Source organism: Oncorhynchus gorbuscha, linkage group LG03 (assembly GCF_021184085.1).
Source record: "Oncorhynchus gorbuscha isolate QuinsamMale2020 ecotype Even-year linkage group LG03, OgorEven_v1.0, whole genome shotgun sequence".
NCBI lineage: Eukaryota > Metazoa > Chordata > Actinopteri > Salmoniformes > Salmonidae > Oncorhynchus > Oncorhynchus gorbuscha.
The window spans coordinates 95,611,684-95,624,390 of NC_060175.1; the positions used below are offsets into that span (position 1 = coordinate 95,611,684).

General features: G+C 44.8%; 1 protein-coding gene across 3 annotated transcripts in view; it reads right to left on the reverse strand.

Annotated features, from left to right (window-relative positions):
- The window catches only part of LOC124032298 (serine/threonine-protein kinase WNK3-like), a 113,350-nt gene extending 101,488 nt beyond the window's left edge, over positions 1-11,862 (reverse strand). For 2 of the 3 annotated variants that reach the window (XM_046344587.1, XM_046344585.1), the window contains exon 1: positions 11,356-11,852. The gene's annotated coding sequence lies outside the window, so the exon portion shown is untranslated. Of the gene's footprint in view, positions 1-11,355 lie in introns of all 3 variants that reach the window. The other variant, XM_046344586.1, reaches the window with a different exon arrangement.
- Between the last annotated feature and the right edge of the window lie 845 nt (positions 11,863-12,707).

Consider the following 12,707-nt stretch of genomic DNA (forward strand, 5'->3'; position numbering starts at 1 on the left):
ACTCTTTCAGTTGACAATTTGCCTATTACTGCTCAGTTCCATTTAACCCCAAACTTCTCTATGAAACTGGAACTCAAAGTAGATTTTATTTTACAGTCTACTGCAAACATGACAAACTAGCTACAGTAAAATGTGTCACGTGGTAACCCCATACTTCTCTAATGAAACATGAACTCATAGTTTGAAAACGTAGTTAATGTACAGGCCAATGCAAGCATGGGAAACTAAATTCCATCACACAATTTAGGCTACCACAGTCTCCATCACATAGTACACCATGGACATGGACAACAGAGGGTCCCTCCGTACCACAGAGTCGCTGCACTGCAAACATAACAAACACTGTGCTCCCGCTTTCCCTCTCTCCCTTCTTTTTCATCCCTCCCTTCATGGGCATACACACATTAATCCCCTGGGACTGAACAACTTCTGGTGATTTAGTCAGGCGGACAAAGGAGGATCCTGGGGAATGGGGTGCGTGCCAGTGTGTGTTTGTGTTTCACTGTGTGCGTCGTCGTGCATGTGTGTGTTGGGGGGGGGGGGTGCAGTGTTTGTGTGTGTGTGTGTGTGTGTGTGTGTGTGTGTGTGTGTGTGTGTGTGTGTGTGTGTGTGTGTGTGTGTGTGTGTGTGTGTGTGTGTGTGTGTGTGTGTGTGTGTGTGTGTGTGTGTGTGTGTGTGTGTGTGTGTGTGTGTGTGTGTGTGTGTGTGTGTGTGTGTGTGTGTGGACAGAGAGGGAATGAGAGTGGAGAGAGGGGACATCAAGGTTCCAAATTGAAAGAAAGAGAGAGAGAGAGCGCGAGAGAGGGGGAGAGATTTAGAGAGAAAAGAGTGGCAGGTGAGCGTTGGGTCAGTAACCAAAAAGTTGCTGGTTCAAATCCATGAACCGACTTGGTGAAAAATCTGTTGATATGCCCTTGAGCACTTAACCCTGGACCAGAGCGACTGTAAATGTACGGAGAAAGAAGCAATGGGGCTGGCTGGTTTGAAGGGGTGGGAAAAATGTTGTGTGAAAGAGAACAAGAGAGAAATGAAGGGGGGACACAGACAAAAAAAGGGGGTTGTGGGGGATTCTCCCTGATTAAATATGCCAGTGTTTGTGTGAATGAAAGCAGTGACTATAGCTACATTTCTGCTTGAACAAAAACAACTACTGTTTGCACAGGGATGAATAGGACAGAGAACATGAGAAAAAGAGAGGAATGAGAGTGGATGGATTGGGGATAGAGGAAAATGACTGGAGCTATTTGATTCCATTAGCATAGTAATATTTCCATAGGCTGAGTGGCTGGTTGTGTTCGAATACCCATACTAGTGTACTAAAGATTATACAATACATTTTTTTTAAATAATATGTTAAATTTGTAGAAATAGTACTCGGAAGGCGCCATCCAATGCCCACCAGTCATTCATTTTGGTACAGCGCATCAATTTATCTCATTATCAGATGTTGTCAAACATGTCGGAAAAGACAAGTGAATTCTACTAGATCAAACACCAAAATGCAGTTTAAGTGTGTAGTGTGCTAGTATCGGTATTCAGACATGGCCACTGACTGTGACTAGGAGCATAAGGAGCAGAAGCTCGGTGGGTTTTGCCCTGTGGCGTATTGCTCCGGCCAGGGCACAGCAGTTTGGTCATAGAAATAAAATCACTGCACAAATCGCCGCCAATACACTCATTATGACATCATTGACTTAAATAGTGATCTATTTGTGTTTGGTGCCACGCTGCCCTATCAGGGTCACTGCTTTGGTGTGCCACTGCCACGCTGCCCTATCGGGGTCACTGCTTTGGTGTGCCACTGCCGCGCTGCCCTATCGGGGTCACTGCTTTGGTGTGCCACTGCCGCGCTGCCCTATCGGGGTCACTGCTTTGGTGTGCCACTGCCACGCTGCCCTATCGGGGTCACTGCTTTGGTGTGCCACTGCCACGCTGCCCTATCGGGGTCACTGCTTTGGTGTGCCACTGCCACGCTGCCCTATCGGGGTCACTGCTTTGGTGTGCCACTGCCACGCTGCCCTATCGGGGTCACTGCTTTGGTGTGCCACTGCCGCTGCCCTATCGGGGTCACTGCTTTGGTGTGCCACTGCCGCTGCCCTATCGGGGTCACTGCTTTGGTGTGCCACTGCCACGCTGCCCTATCGGGGTCACTGCTTTGCTGTGCCACTGCCACGCTGCCCTATCGGGGTCACTGCTTTGGTGTGCCACTGCCACGCTGCCCTATCGGGGTCACTGCTTTGGTGTGCCACTGCCACACTGCCCTATCGGGGTCACTGCATTGGTGTGCCACTGCCACGCTGCCCTATCGGGGTCACTGCTTTGGTGTGCCACTGCCGCGCTGCCCTATCGGGGTCACTGCTTTGGTGTGCCACTGCCACGCTGCCCTATCGGGGTCACTGCTTTGGTGTGCCACTGCCACGCTGCCCTATCGGGGTCACTGCTTTGGTGTGCCACTGCCACACTGCCCTATCGGGGTCACTGCATTGGTGTGCCACTGCCACGCTGCCCTATCGGGGTCACTGCTTTGGTGTGCCACTGCCACGCTGCCCTATCGGGGTCACTGCTTTGGTGTGCCACTGCCACACTGCCCTATCGGGGTCACTGCATTGGTGCCCCGGTGCCACGCTGCCCTATCGGGGTCACTGCATTGGTGCCCCGGTGCCACGCTGCCCTATCGGGGTCACTGCATTGGTGCCCCGGTGCCACGCTGCCCTATCGACCCACACTACTGGTGGGTTCAAACCCTTCAGGGGGCCGGGGAGACTTGGCATGTCCGTGACCCAGGACAACACCCTGTTGTTCTCTGCAAACATCAAAGCAGTGACCCGCTCTACAATATCAGTAGAATACGACCTTTACTCACACTGGAAGTGGTGCCGGTCCTAATCCAGGCACTTGTCATCTTCTGTCTGGACTACTGCAACTCTCTGTTGGCTGGGGTCCCCGTTGCTGCCATCAAACCCATGCAATTTAGCCAGAATAGCTCAGTCCGTCTGGTGTTCAACCTCCCCAAGTTCTCCCATGTCACCCTGCTCCTCCGCACACTCCACTGGCTTCCAGTCTAAGCTCGCATCATCTTCAAGGTGCTTGCCTACGGAGCTGCAAGGGGAAATGCCTCTCCATACCTTCAGGCTCAAACTCTACATCTCAACCCAAGCACTCCGTTCTGCCACCTCTGGTCTCTTGGCATCCCACCCCTGCGGCAGGGAAGCTCCCACTCAGCCCAGTCAAAGCTCTTCTCTGTCCTGGCACCCCAATGGTGGAACAAGCTTCCCCTAAAGTCAGGACAGTGGAGTCCCTCCCTAAATTCCAAAAAACTTCTGAAACCCTACCTCTTCAAATAGTATCTTAAATAACCCCACGAGGACTGGGGGAGGGACGCAGGTAGGAAAGGGGAACGAGGGCGAGGACCTGCCACGGAAGAGGACAGGGGAAGGGGGCAGGGGAGGAGGCGGGACACTGGTGAGGGGAGGAGAGGACAGGGGGAGGTGGGACACTGGTGAGGACAGGAGGGGACATGGATGGAGGAACTCTCATAAGCCCGTTAAAGGCCTGCTCGTATGAGCACAGCACCGAAACCGACCGCCCGGGAGGTGTGTGTATGAATGTGTGTGTATGAACGTATGCGTATGAATGTGTTTGTCTGCGTGTTGGAAAGAAAGAAAAGTTTGAATACAAGAGTTGTTGCTACACTGTCCTCTGCCTGGCAACACATCTAAATAAGGCCATTCAAAGGATTGTAGACATCTGAGCCTGAGTTATCTATCATTCGATCATCAGTGGCAGGTATCTATCATTCAATCATCAGTAGCAGGTATCTATCATTCGATCATCAGTAGCAGGTATCTATCATTCAATCATCAGTAGCAGGTATCTATCATTCAATCATCAGTAGCAGGTATCTATCATTCAATCATCAGTAGCAGGTATCTATCATTCAGACATCAGTAGCAGGTATCTATCATTCAATCATCAGTAGCAGGTATCTATCATTCAATCATCAGTAGCAGGTATCTATCATTCAATCATCAGTAGCAGGTATCTATCATTCAATCATCAGTAGCAGGTATCTATCATTCAATCATCAGTAGCAGGTATCTATCATTCAATCATCAGTAGCAGGTATCTATCATTCAATATCATCATTCAATCATCAGTAGCAGGTATCTATCATTCGATCATCAGTGGCAGGTATCTATCATTCGATCATCAGTAGCAGGTATCTATCATTCAATCATCAGTAGCAGGTATCTATCATTCGATCATCAGTAGCAGGTATCTATCATTCAATCATCAGTAGCAGGTATCTATCATTCGATCATCAGTGGCAGGTATCTATCATTCAATCATCAGTAGCAGGTATCTATCATTCAATCATCAGTAGCAGGTATCTATCATTCAATCATCAGTGGCAGGTATCTATCATTCAATCATCAGTAGCAGGTATCTATCATTCAATCATCAGTAGCAGGTATCTATCATTCAATCATCAGTAGCAGGTATCTATCATTCAATCATCAGTAGCAGGTATCTATCATTCAATCATCAGTAGCAGGTATCTATCATTCAATCATCAGTAGCAGGTATCTATCATTCAATCATCAGTAGCAGGTATCTATCATTCAATCATCAGTAGCAGGTATCTATCATTCAATCATCAGTAGCAGGTATCTATCATTCAATCATCAGTAGCAGGTATCTATCATTCAATCATCAGTAGCAGGTATCTATCATTCAATCATCAGTAGCAGGTATCTATCATTCAATCATCAGTAGCAGGTATCTATCATTCAATCATCAGTAGCAGGTATCTATCATTCAATCATCAGTATCTATCATTCAATCATCAGTAGCAGGTATCTATCATTCAATCATCAGTAGCAGGTATCTATCATTCAATCATCAGTAGCAGGTATCTATCATTCAATCATCAGTAGTATCTATCATTCAATCATCAGTAGCAGGTATCTATCATTCAATCATCAGTAGCAGGTATCTATCATTCAATCATCAGTAGCAGGTATCTATCATTCAATCATCAGTATCTATCATCAATCATCAGTAGCAGGTATCTATCATTCGATCATCAGTAGCAGGTATCTATCATTCAATCATCAGTAGCAGGTATCTATCATTCAATCATCAGTAGCAGGTATCTATCATTCAATCATCAGTAGCAGGTATCTATCATTCAATCATCAGTAGCTATCATTCAATCATCAGGTATCTATCATTCAATCATCAGTAGCAGGTATCTATCATTCAATCATCAGTAGCAGGTATCTATCATTCAATCATCAGTAGCAGGTATCTATCATTCAATCATCAGTAGCAGGTATCTATCATTCAATCATCAGTAGCAGGTATCTATCATTCGATCATCAGTAGCAGGTATCTATCATTCAATCATCAGTAGCAGGTATCTATCATTCAATCATCAGTAGCAGGTATCTATCGTTCAATCATCAGTAGCAGGTATCTATTATTCAATCATCAGTAGCAGGTATCTATCATTCAATCATCAGTAGCAGGTATCTATCATTCAGACATCAGTAGCAGGTATCTATCATTCAATCATCAGTAGCAGGTATCTATCATTCAATCATCAGTAGCAGGTATCTATCATTCAATCATCAGTAGCAGGTATCTATCATTCAATCATCAGTAGCAGGTATCTATCATTCAATCATCAGTAGCAGGTATCTATCATTCAATCATCAGTAGCAGGTATCTATCATTCAATCATCAGTGGCAGGTATCTATCATTCAATCATCAGTAGCAGGTATCTATCATTCGATCATCAGTGGCAGGTATCTATCATTCAATCATCAGTAGCAGGTATCTATCATTCAATCATCAGTAGCAGGTATCTATCATTCAATCATCAGTAGCAGGTATCTATCATTCAATCATCAGTAGCAGGTATCTATCATTCAATCATCAGTAGCAGGTAACTATCATTCAATCATCAGTAGCAGGTAACTATCATTCAATCATCAGTAGCAGGTATCTATCATTCAATCATCAGTAGCAGGTATCTATCATTCAATCATCAGTAGCAGGTATCTATCATTCAATCATCAGTAGCAGGTAACTATCATTCAGATATCTGAGTTTACATTTCAATCTCAGAAGGATGAATAGTGATACAGTACTTTGATGACGAGATGAAATAATGTGTCCTATTGGTCAAAGTATATCAAGTACCAGTCATTGTGTATTCAATCAAAGGCTACTGGAAAATCCTAACTTTAAAGGTATACCGTAACTGGAACTGTCCTTGGGTCAATGCATGATTCATGTAAAAGCTTAATTTATTTCTCTGGTTGGACGTATGTGATGAGGGATGGATACCGAGATGAACAGAGATGCTGGGTAAAGAGTCTATATAAAGCAACACCTGGGACAGTCTGACTAATTTACAGTTGAAGTCGGATGTTTGCATACACCTTAGCCAAATACATTTAAACTCAGTTTTTCACAATTCCTGACATTTAATCCTATTAAATATTCCCTGTCAGTTAGGATCACCACTTTATTTTAAGAATGTGAAATGTCAGAATAATAGTAGAGAGAGTGATTCATTTAAACTTTTATTTCTTTCATCACATTCCCAGTGGGTCAAAAGTTAATATACACTAAATTAGTATTTAGTAGCATTGCCTTTAAATTGTTTAACTTCGGGTCAAACATTTTAGGTAGCCTTCCACAAGCTTCCCACAATAAGTTGGGTGAATTTTGGCCCATTCCTCCTGACAGAGCTGGCGTAACTGAGTCAGGTTTGTAGGCCTCCTTGCTTGCACACGCTTTTTCATTACTGCCCACAAATGTTCTATGGAATTGAGGTCAGGGCTTTGTGATGGCCACTCAAATACCTTGACATTGTTGCCCTTAAGCCATTTTGCCACAACTTTGGTTATGTAAGTATGCTTATGGTCATTGTCCATTTGGAAGACCCATTTGCGACCAAGCTTTAACTTCCTGACTGATGTCTTGAGATGTTGCTTCAATATATCCACATAATTTCCCCTCCTCATGATGCCATGTATTTTGTGAAGTGCACCAGTCCCTCCTGCAGCAAAGCACCCCCACAACATGATGATGCCACCCCTGTGCTTCACGGTTGGGATGGTGTTCTTTGACTTGCAAGCGTCCTTCTTTTTCCTCCAAACATAAAATTATGGCCAAACAGTTATATTTTTATTTCATCATACCAGAGGACATTTCTCCAAAAAGTATGATCTTTGTCCCCATGTGCAGTTGCAAACCGTGGCTTTTTTTATGGGGGTTTGGAGCAGTGGCTTCTACCTTCTACCGTGCTCATTTTACTGTGGATATAGATACTTTTGTACCTGTTTCCTCCAACATCTTCACAAGGTCCTTTGCTGTTGTTCTGGGATTGATTTGCTCTTTTCGCACCGAAGTATGTTCATCTCTAGGAGACAGAACGCGTTTCCTTCCTGAGCTGTATGATGGCTGCGTGGTCCCATGGTACCTGCGTACTATTGTTTGCACAGATTAACGTGGTACCTTCAGGTGTTTGGAAATTGCACCCAAGGAAGAACCTGACTTGTGGAGGTCTACATAAAAAATTATGAGGTCTTGGCTGATTTATTTTGATTTTCCCATGATGTCAAGCAAAGAGGCACTGAGTTTGAAGGTTGGCCTTGAAATACATCCACAGGTACACCTCCAATTAACTCAAATTATGTCAATTAGCCTTTCAGAAGCTTCTAAAGCCATGACATAATTTTCTAGAATTTTCCAAGCTGTTTAAAGGCACAGTCAACTTAGTGTATGTAAACTTCTGACCCACTGTAATTGTGATACAGTGAATTATAAGTGAAATAATCTGTCTGTAAACAATTGTTGGAACAATTACTTGTCATGCACAAAGTAGATGTCCTAACCGACTTGCCAAAACTATATTTTGTTAACAAGAAATTTGTGGAGTGGTTTAAAAACCAGTTTTAATGACTCCAACCTAAGTGTATGTAAACCTCCGACTTAAACTGTATATCAACGCCCAAAACACACAGCTTCAGCTAACAGGTCTAGACTTGAGCAACATACCAGAAAGAGGAATAGTTTGTATTTGGATAGAAGCTGAATGAAAATGTGCACTTGTACACAGACATCAGACCGTCCAACAACAACAACAACACCACAGTTTACAATAAGAATCTATTTTGAGGAGAGATGTTCAAAGACATAAAATGCCTTATCTAACTTTGAAAAGAAAAGTTAAACGTCCTTCCTCTCCGCTAATCATAGTCACTATCACAGTATCCGACTCCTTGATAGTGTTTCTCCTGTCTTGTACTTAGTCTGGGACTTGGAACTTCCATACAACACTCAAACACACAGTGGTTGTTCTCTTCCCATTGGAGGAACCCAAGACTTAAGAACACAACAACTACTATTGTCCAATCCAGGTCAAGCATGTGACACTGAGGGCAGTGTAGGTAGCAAGCACACAGAGGACCTTTAGATCCCTCAGAGAGGGCTGGACTGAGATCCCTCAGAGAGAGAGGGGAAGAGAAAGAGAGAGGGGGGGGAGCGAGTGAGATCACTCAGAGAGAGAGAGAGGAGTGGGGGGCAAGTGAGATCACTCAGAGAGAGAGAGAGAGGAGTGGGGGGCAAGTGAGATCACTCAGAGAGAGAGAGAGGAGTGGGGGGCGAGTGAGATCACTCAGAGAGAGAGAGAGAGGAAGGAGTATCATCTAACCGTCTATTATTCTGCTGTCCCACTCCCCCTCTCTTCTCTTCTCCTGTCCCCTTCTCTTCTCCTCTCTCCTGTCCTCCTCTCTCTGCTCGCTTCTCCTCTCCTGTCCCCTCTCCTCTCCTGTCCCCTTCTCTTCTCCTCTCTCCTGTCCTCCTCTCTCTGCTCGCTTCTCCTCTCCTGTCGACTCTCCTCTTCTCCTCTCTCCTGTCCCCTCTCCTCTCCTGTCTCCTTCTCTTCTCCTCTCTCCTGTCCTCCTCTCTCTGCTCGCTTCTCCTCTCCTGTCGACTCTCCTCTTCTCCTCTCTCCTGTCCCCTCTCCTCTCCTGTCTCCTTCTCTTCTCCTCTCTCCTGTCCCACTCCCCCTCTCTTCTCTTCTCCTGTCTCCTTCTCTTCTCCTCTCTCCTGTCCTCCTCTCTCTGCTCGCTTCTCCTCTCCTGTCGACTCTCCTCTTCTCCTCTCTCCTGTCCCCTCTCTTCTCCTGTCTCCTTCTCTTCTCCTCTCTCCTGTCCTCCTCTCTCTGCTCGCTTCTCCTCTCCTGTCGACTCTCCTCTTCTCCTCTCTCCTGTCCCCTCTCCTCTCCTGTCTCCTTCTCTTCTCCCCCCTCTCTTTTCCTCTTTCCCGTCCTCCCATCCCCTCCCCCCTCTTCTCCTCTTTACTCCTTTCTTCTGTCCCTTGTCCTCTCCTCCCCTCCCCTCTCCCACTCAACAGTCTATCTAATCCAGGTGAGAGGGCCTTAATCAGCGGATGTCTCTGTGATGAGTCAGGATTACAACATGTTACTAAAGTGTCTTAGATCTACTACTGAGATGGCGCTCCGATCCCAATGGATGAATTAAGCTGTTTTAATACAACATACTACTGAGCTGATCACCTCTGACCTGAAATCATTTAGTATTAGGAGTTACACATGTTACTGAAGGGACCTAGGCCTACTACTGGAGTGGAGCATCATCTACTCAAGCTCCCATCTCTATGGATGAATGAGCACTTTTATTACTATAACTAGGCCAACTATACATGCTACTAAAGTGGTTTACTATTCCTGGAGCCCTCGCCCATGGTGGATGGAGGCCCTCGCCCGTGGTGGATGGAACCCTCGCCCATGATGGATGGAGCCCTCGCCCATGATGGATGGAGCCCTCGCCCATGGTGGATGGAGCCCTCGCCCGTGGTGGATGGAGCCCTCGCCCGTGGTGGATGGAGCCCTCGCCCGTGGTGGATGGAGCCCTCGCCCGTGGTTGATGGAGCCCTCGCCCATGATGGATGGAGGCCTCGCCCGTGGTGGATGGAGCCCTCGCCCATGGTGGATGGAGCCCTCGCCCGTGGTGGATGGAGCCCTCGCCCGTGGTGGATGGACAGGCCTGCTGTTTTAAGTCTAGGCCACTACATATCATACTACTGATCAAATTGGATTAACAGAATGGCCAAAGCCTCTCAGACCACGGCACATATTTTATTTCTATGCTACTGAGTGTCACCTCTGAACCAAACTGTTTCATAGTTTATATTAGAATAGTGATTTATTATAAGCGGTACTCTTTATGGTTTTCAGTGACTGGGATCAGGGGGTTCATTTATTAAGTCCTCAGCATTTTTATCAAGAAGGAGTGGTCTGATAATGACTTGAGTACATCACTGTTATAGGACATGGCTGAACCAAAAATGGTTCAGACGCTACCATCTGCTATTACTCCCAGTGGGGGATCCATTAAAACACTAGCTTCGATGCTGTCTTTTAACAAACTTTTTTAAACAAAAAATATGTATTTTGAATCATCACAATGTATATGTATATATATAAAACATTTAATAATAATAAAAGAGGATAATAATTTGGCAATGGCAATTCTGATTTACAAATGGACAAGCCAGTGACAGCCAATGATAGTCATTTTTACAGGCTGTAGTATAGGTCCACGTGTGGTTGTCGTCAGAAGACATATCATGTTGATGGATTCTAATTTGACTTGAACATAAAAGCAAAACGCAATTAATGATGGTGTTTGTAGCCTATAGCCTGATATTGTTTACAATAAACACAACACGGCCAAGCGCAGGTCCTTCCTCAAAAGGCTCCTCTTGCTGGCTGACTGCTGGCTGGAGCAGACTGTAGAAGCCGTGGCAGGATAAATGTTGTCATCCAGCGCGCGAGGGTTTTCTATCATTTATGATTGACACGTCAGATTGAAATCATAAATGGATACGCCAGGTTATAATACAACAATATATTTGTTGTTTCAGCAGGGGAAGCTAAACTAACGTAACAAGCAATTTGCAAATAATACATTTGAATGCATTTTCCATGGAGCAGGCGCACGGACGCGAATACTAGGCTATCCAGCACTACAGAAATCTGACATAACGCAAACAATGTAACCTATGACAAAATATATGAATTTTGAAGCCTGCCCTGTGCTGGGGTTTAAATAAGAAAATGTGAGGCACGATACCACCGAGTAGAAGCATTTAACTCCCCAATTAATCATGGTAGTTAGCGTACAATAATAGATTCCAACACCTAAGCTACCCTGGTGAACAGAAATAGGGATTCTATTCCAAACTGTCCAGCACTGTTGGAAATTCGTTACAACTGAAACAATGTAGCAAGAAAACAAGAAAACTGCACTTACCTAAATTTATCATCTCGTGACGTCCGTTCTGATTTTTTTATGCAAACTGGTAACCCAGACAGCTAGCAAGCTAGCTAAACAAGCCCTATAATTTATATTCCGTTATGTAGCTACACAAATTATTTCAAACGTTGCTCAAGCGACCTTTACATTTAACTTCATTGCCTATAATGATTTTAACAGCAATATTCCATCAGATTATACAAGATACGACTCATTTTCAAATGATATCCTTTTAAAAAATTGAGCTTCACCATTAGTGCGTGTCGGTAAATCCAAGTTTGAAAATCCCAACTAGAGTCGAGTCTTTCTAAATCTACACTAGAGCAGGCAGGAGGTCTAACGGTATGTGCCACACAGATGATGCGACATAAATGTATATACACTTATACATGCAGATACCTTCAGACGTTACTTTATGTACATGATTTACAAGATAGGAGTCACACGGCCATCTGTGTACAAGGTGTAACTGCACGCGCTTGCTGGCTTCTCCATTCCCGTCGACAACCCGCGAGGAGGCTCTGATGTGCGCACGCGAGCGCTGCTGAAATGGGCCACAAGAGGGCGGCATTCAACTCGCCTGCATTCTGTTGTGGCCTCTCCCATTTGAATGAAATATTGCATTACACAGTAGTAAGCCCCATTACATTGTTGTCTTGAAAATACGGTTATGTAAATGATCTGCTCTACATGACATTTGAGTTCTTCTTCTTACATTTAGATTGGGCATGCTAGACATGTCTGTAATTGCTCGTAACAAAAATCTATGACTTGTCATTTGTGAAATTGATGTTTAGCCGTCATTTCCCCATTTCTTATGCATCAGCTCAAATTCAAGGACAGGGTTTAGCATATAATTTGCATAATGCCCAAAAAGCATACAGATGGAATAATGGTCACATTCCACAAAACATGACAAAGAAAGAGATCTCAGTGAAAGGGGGCCATTTTCCTCCCACTCCGCAGACCCCAGTTAAGGCACTCACACAAGTACAGAATGAACTGAATAACCCCGTCTTTTGGCGCCCCCTAATGGGTTTAAACAGATGACTGCTGTCTGTCCACGGTGCATGACACTGCTTCCTATTCTTCATGGAGCATGCAGATGGGGCATTATGCATGACTTCCCACAGATCTGGGCTGCATGTAACAAGACTGAGGAGACGTGCTGATCTAGGATCAGCTTCGATTTTAAGATAATGGACAGGAGGGAACCTAGGGCTGCACTGTATGTCTCAAGAGCATCAGTGCTGACCTAGGGTCAGTTTTGCCTTTTATATCACAATGTCTTCTGTACGTTGAGTTGACATCAGCTTTTTCAATCGTTCATATTGTCATTACATCAACCC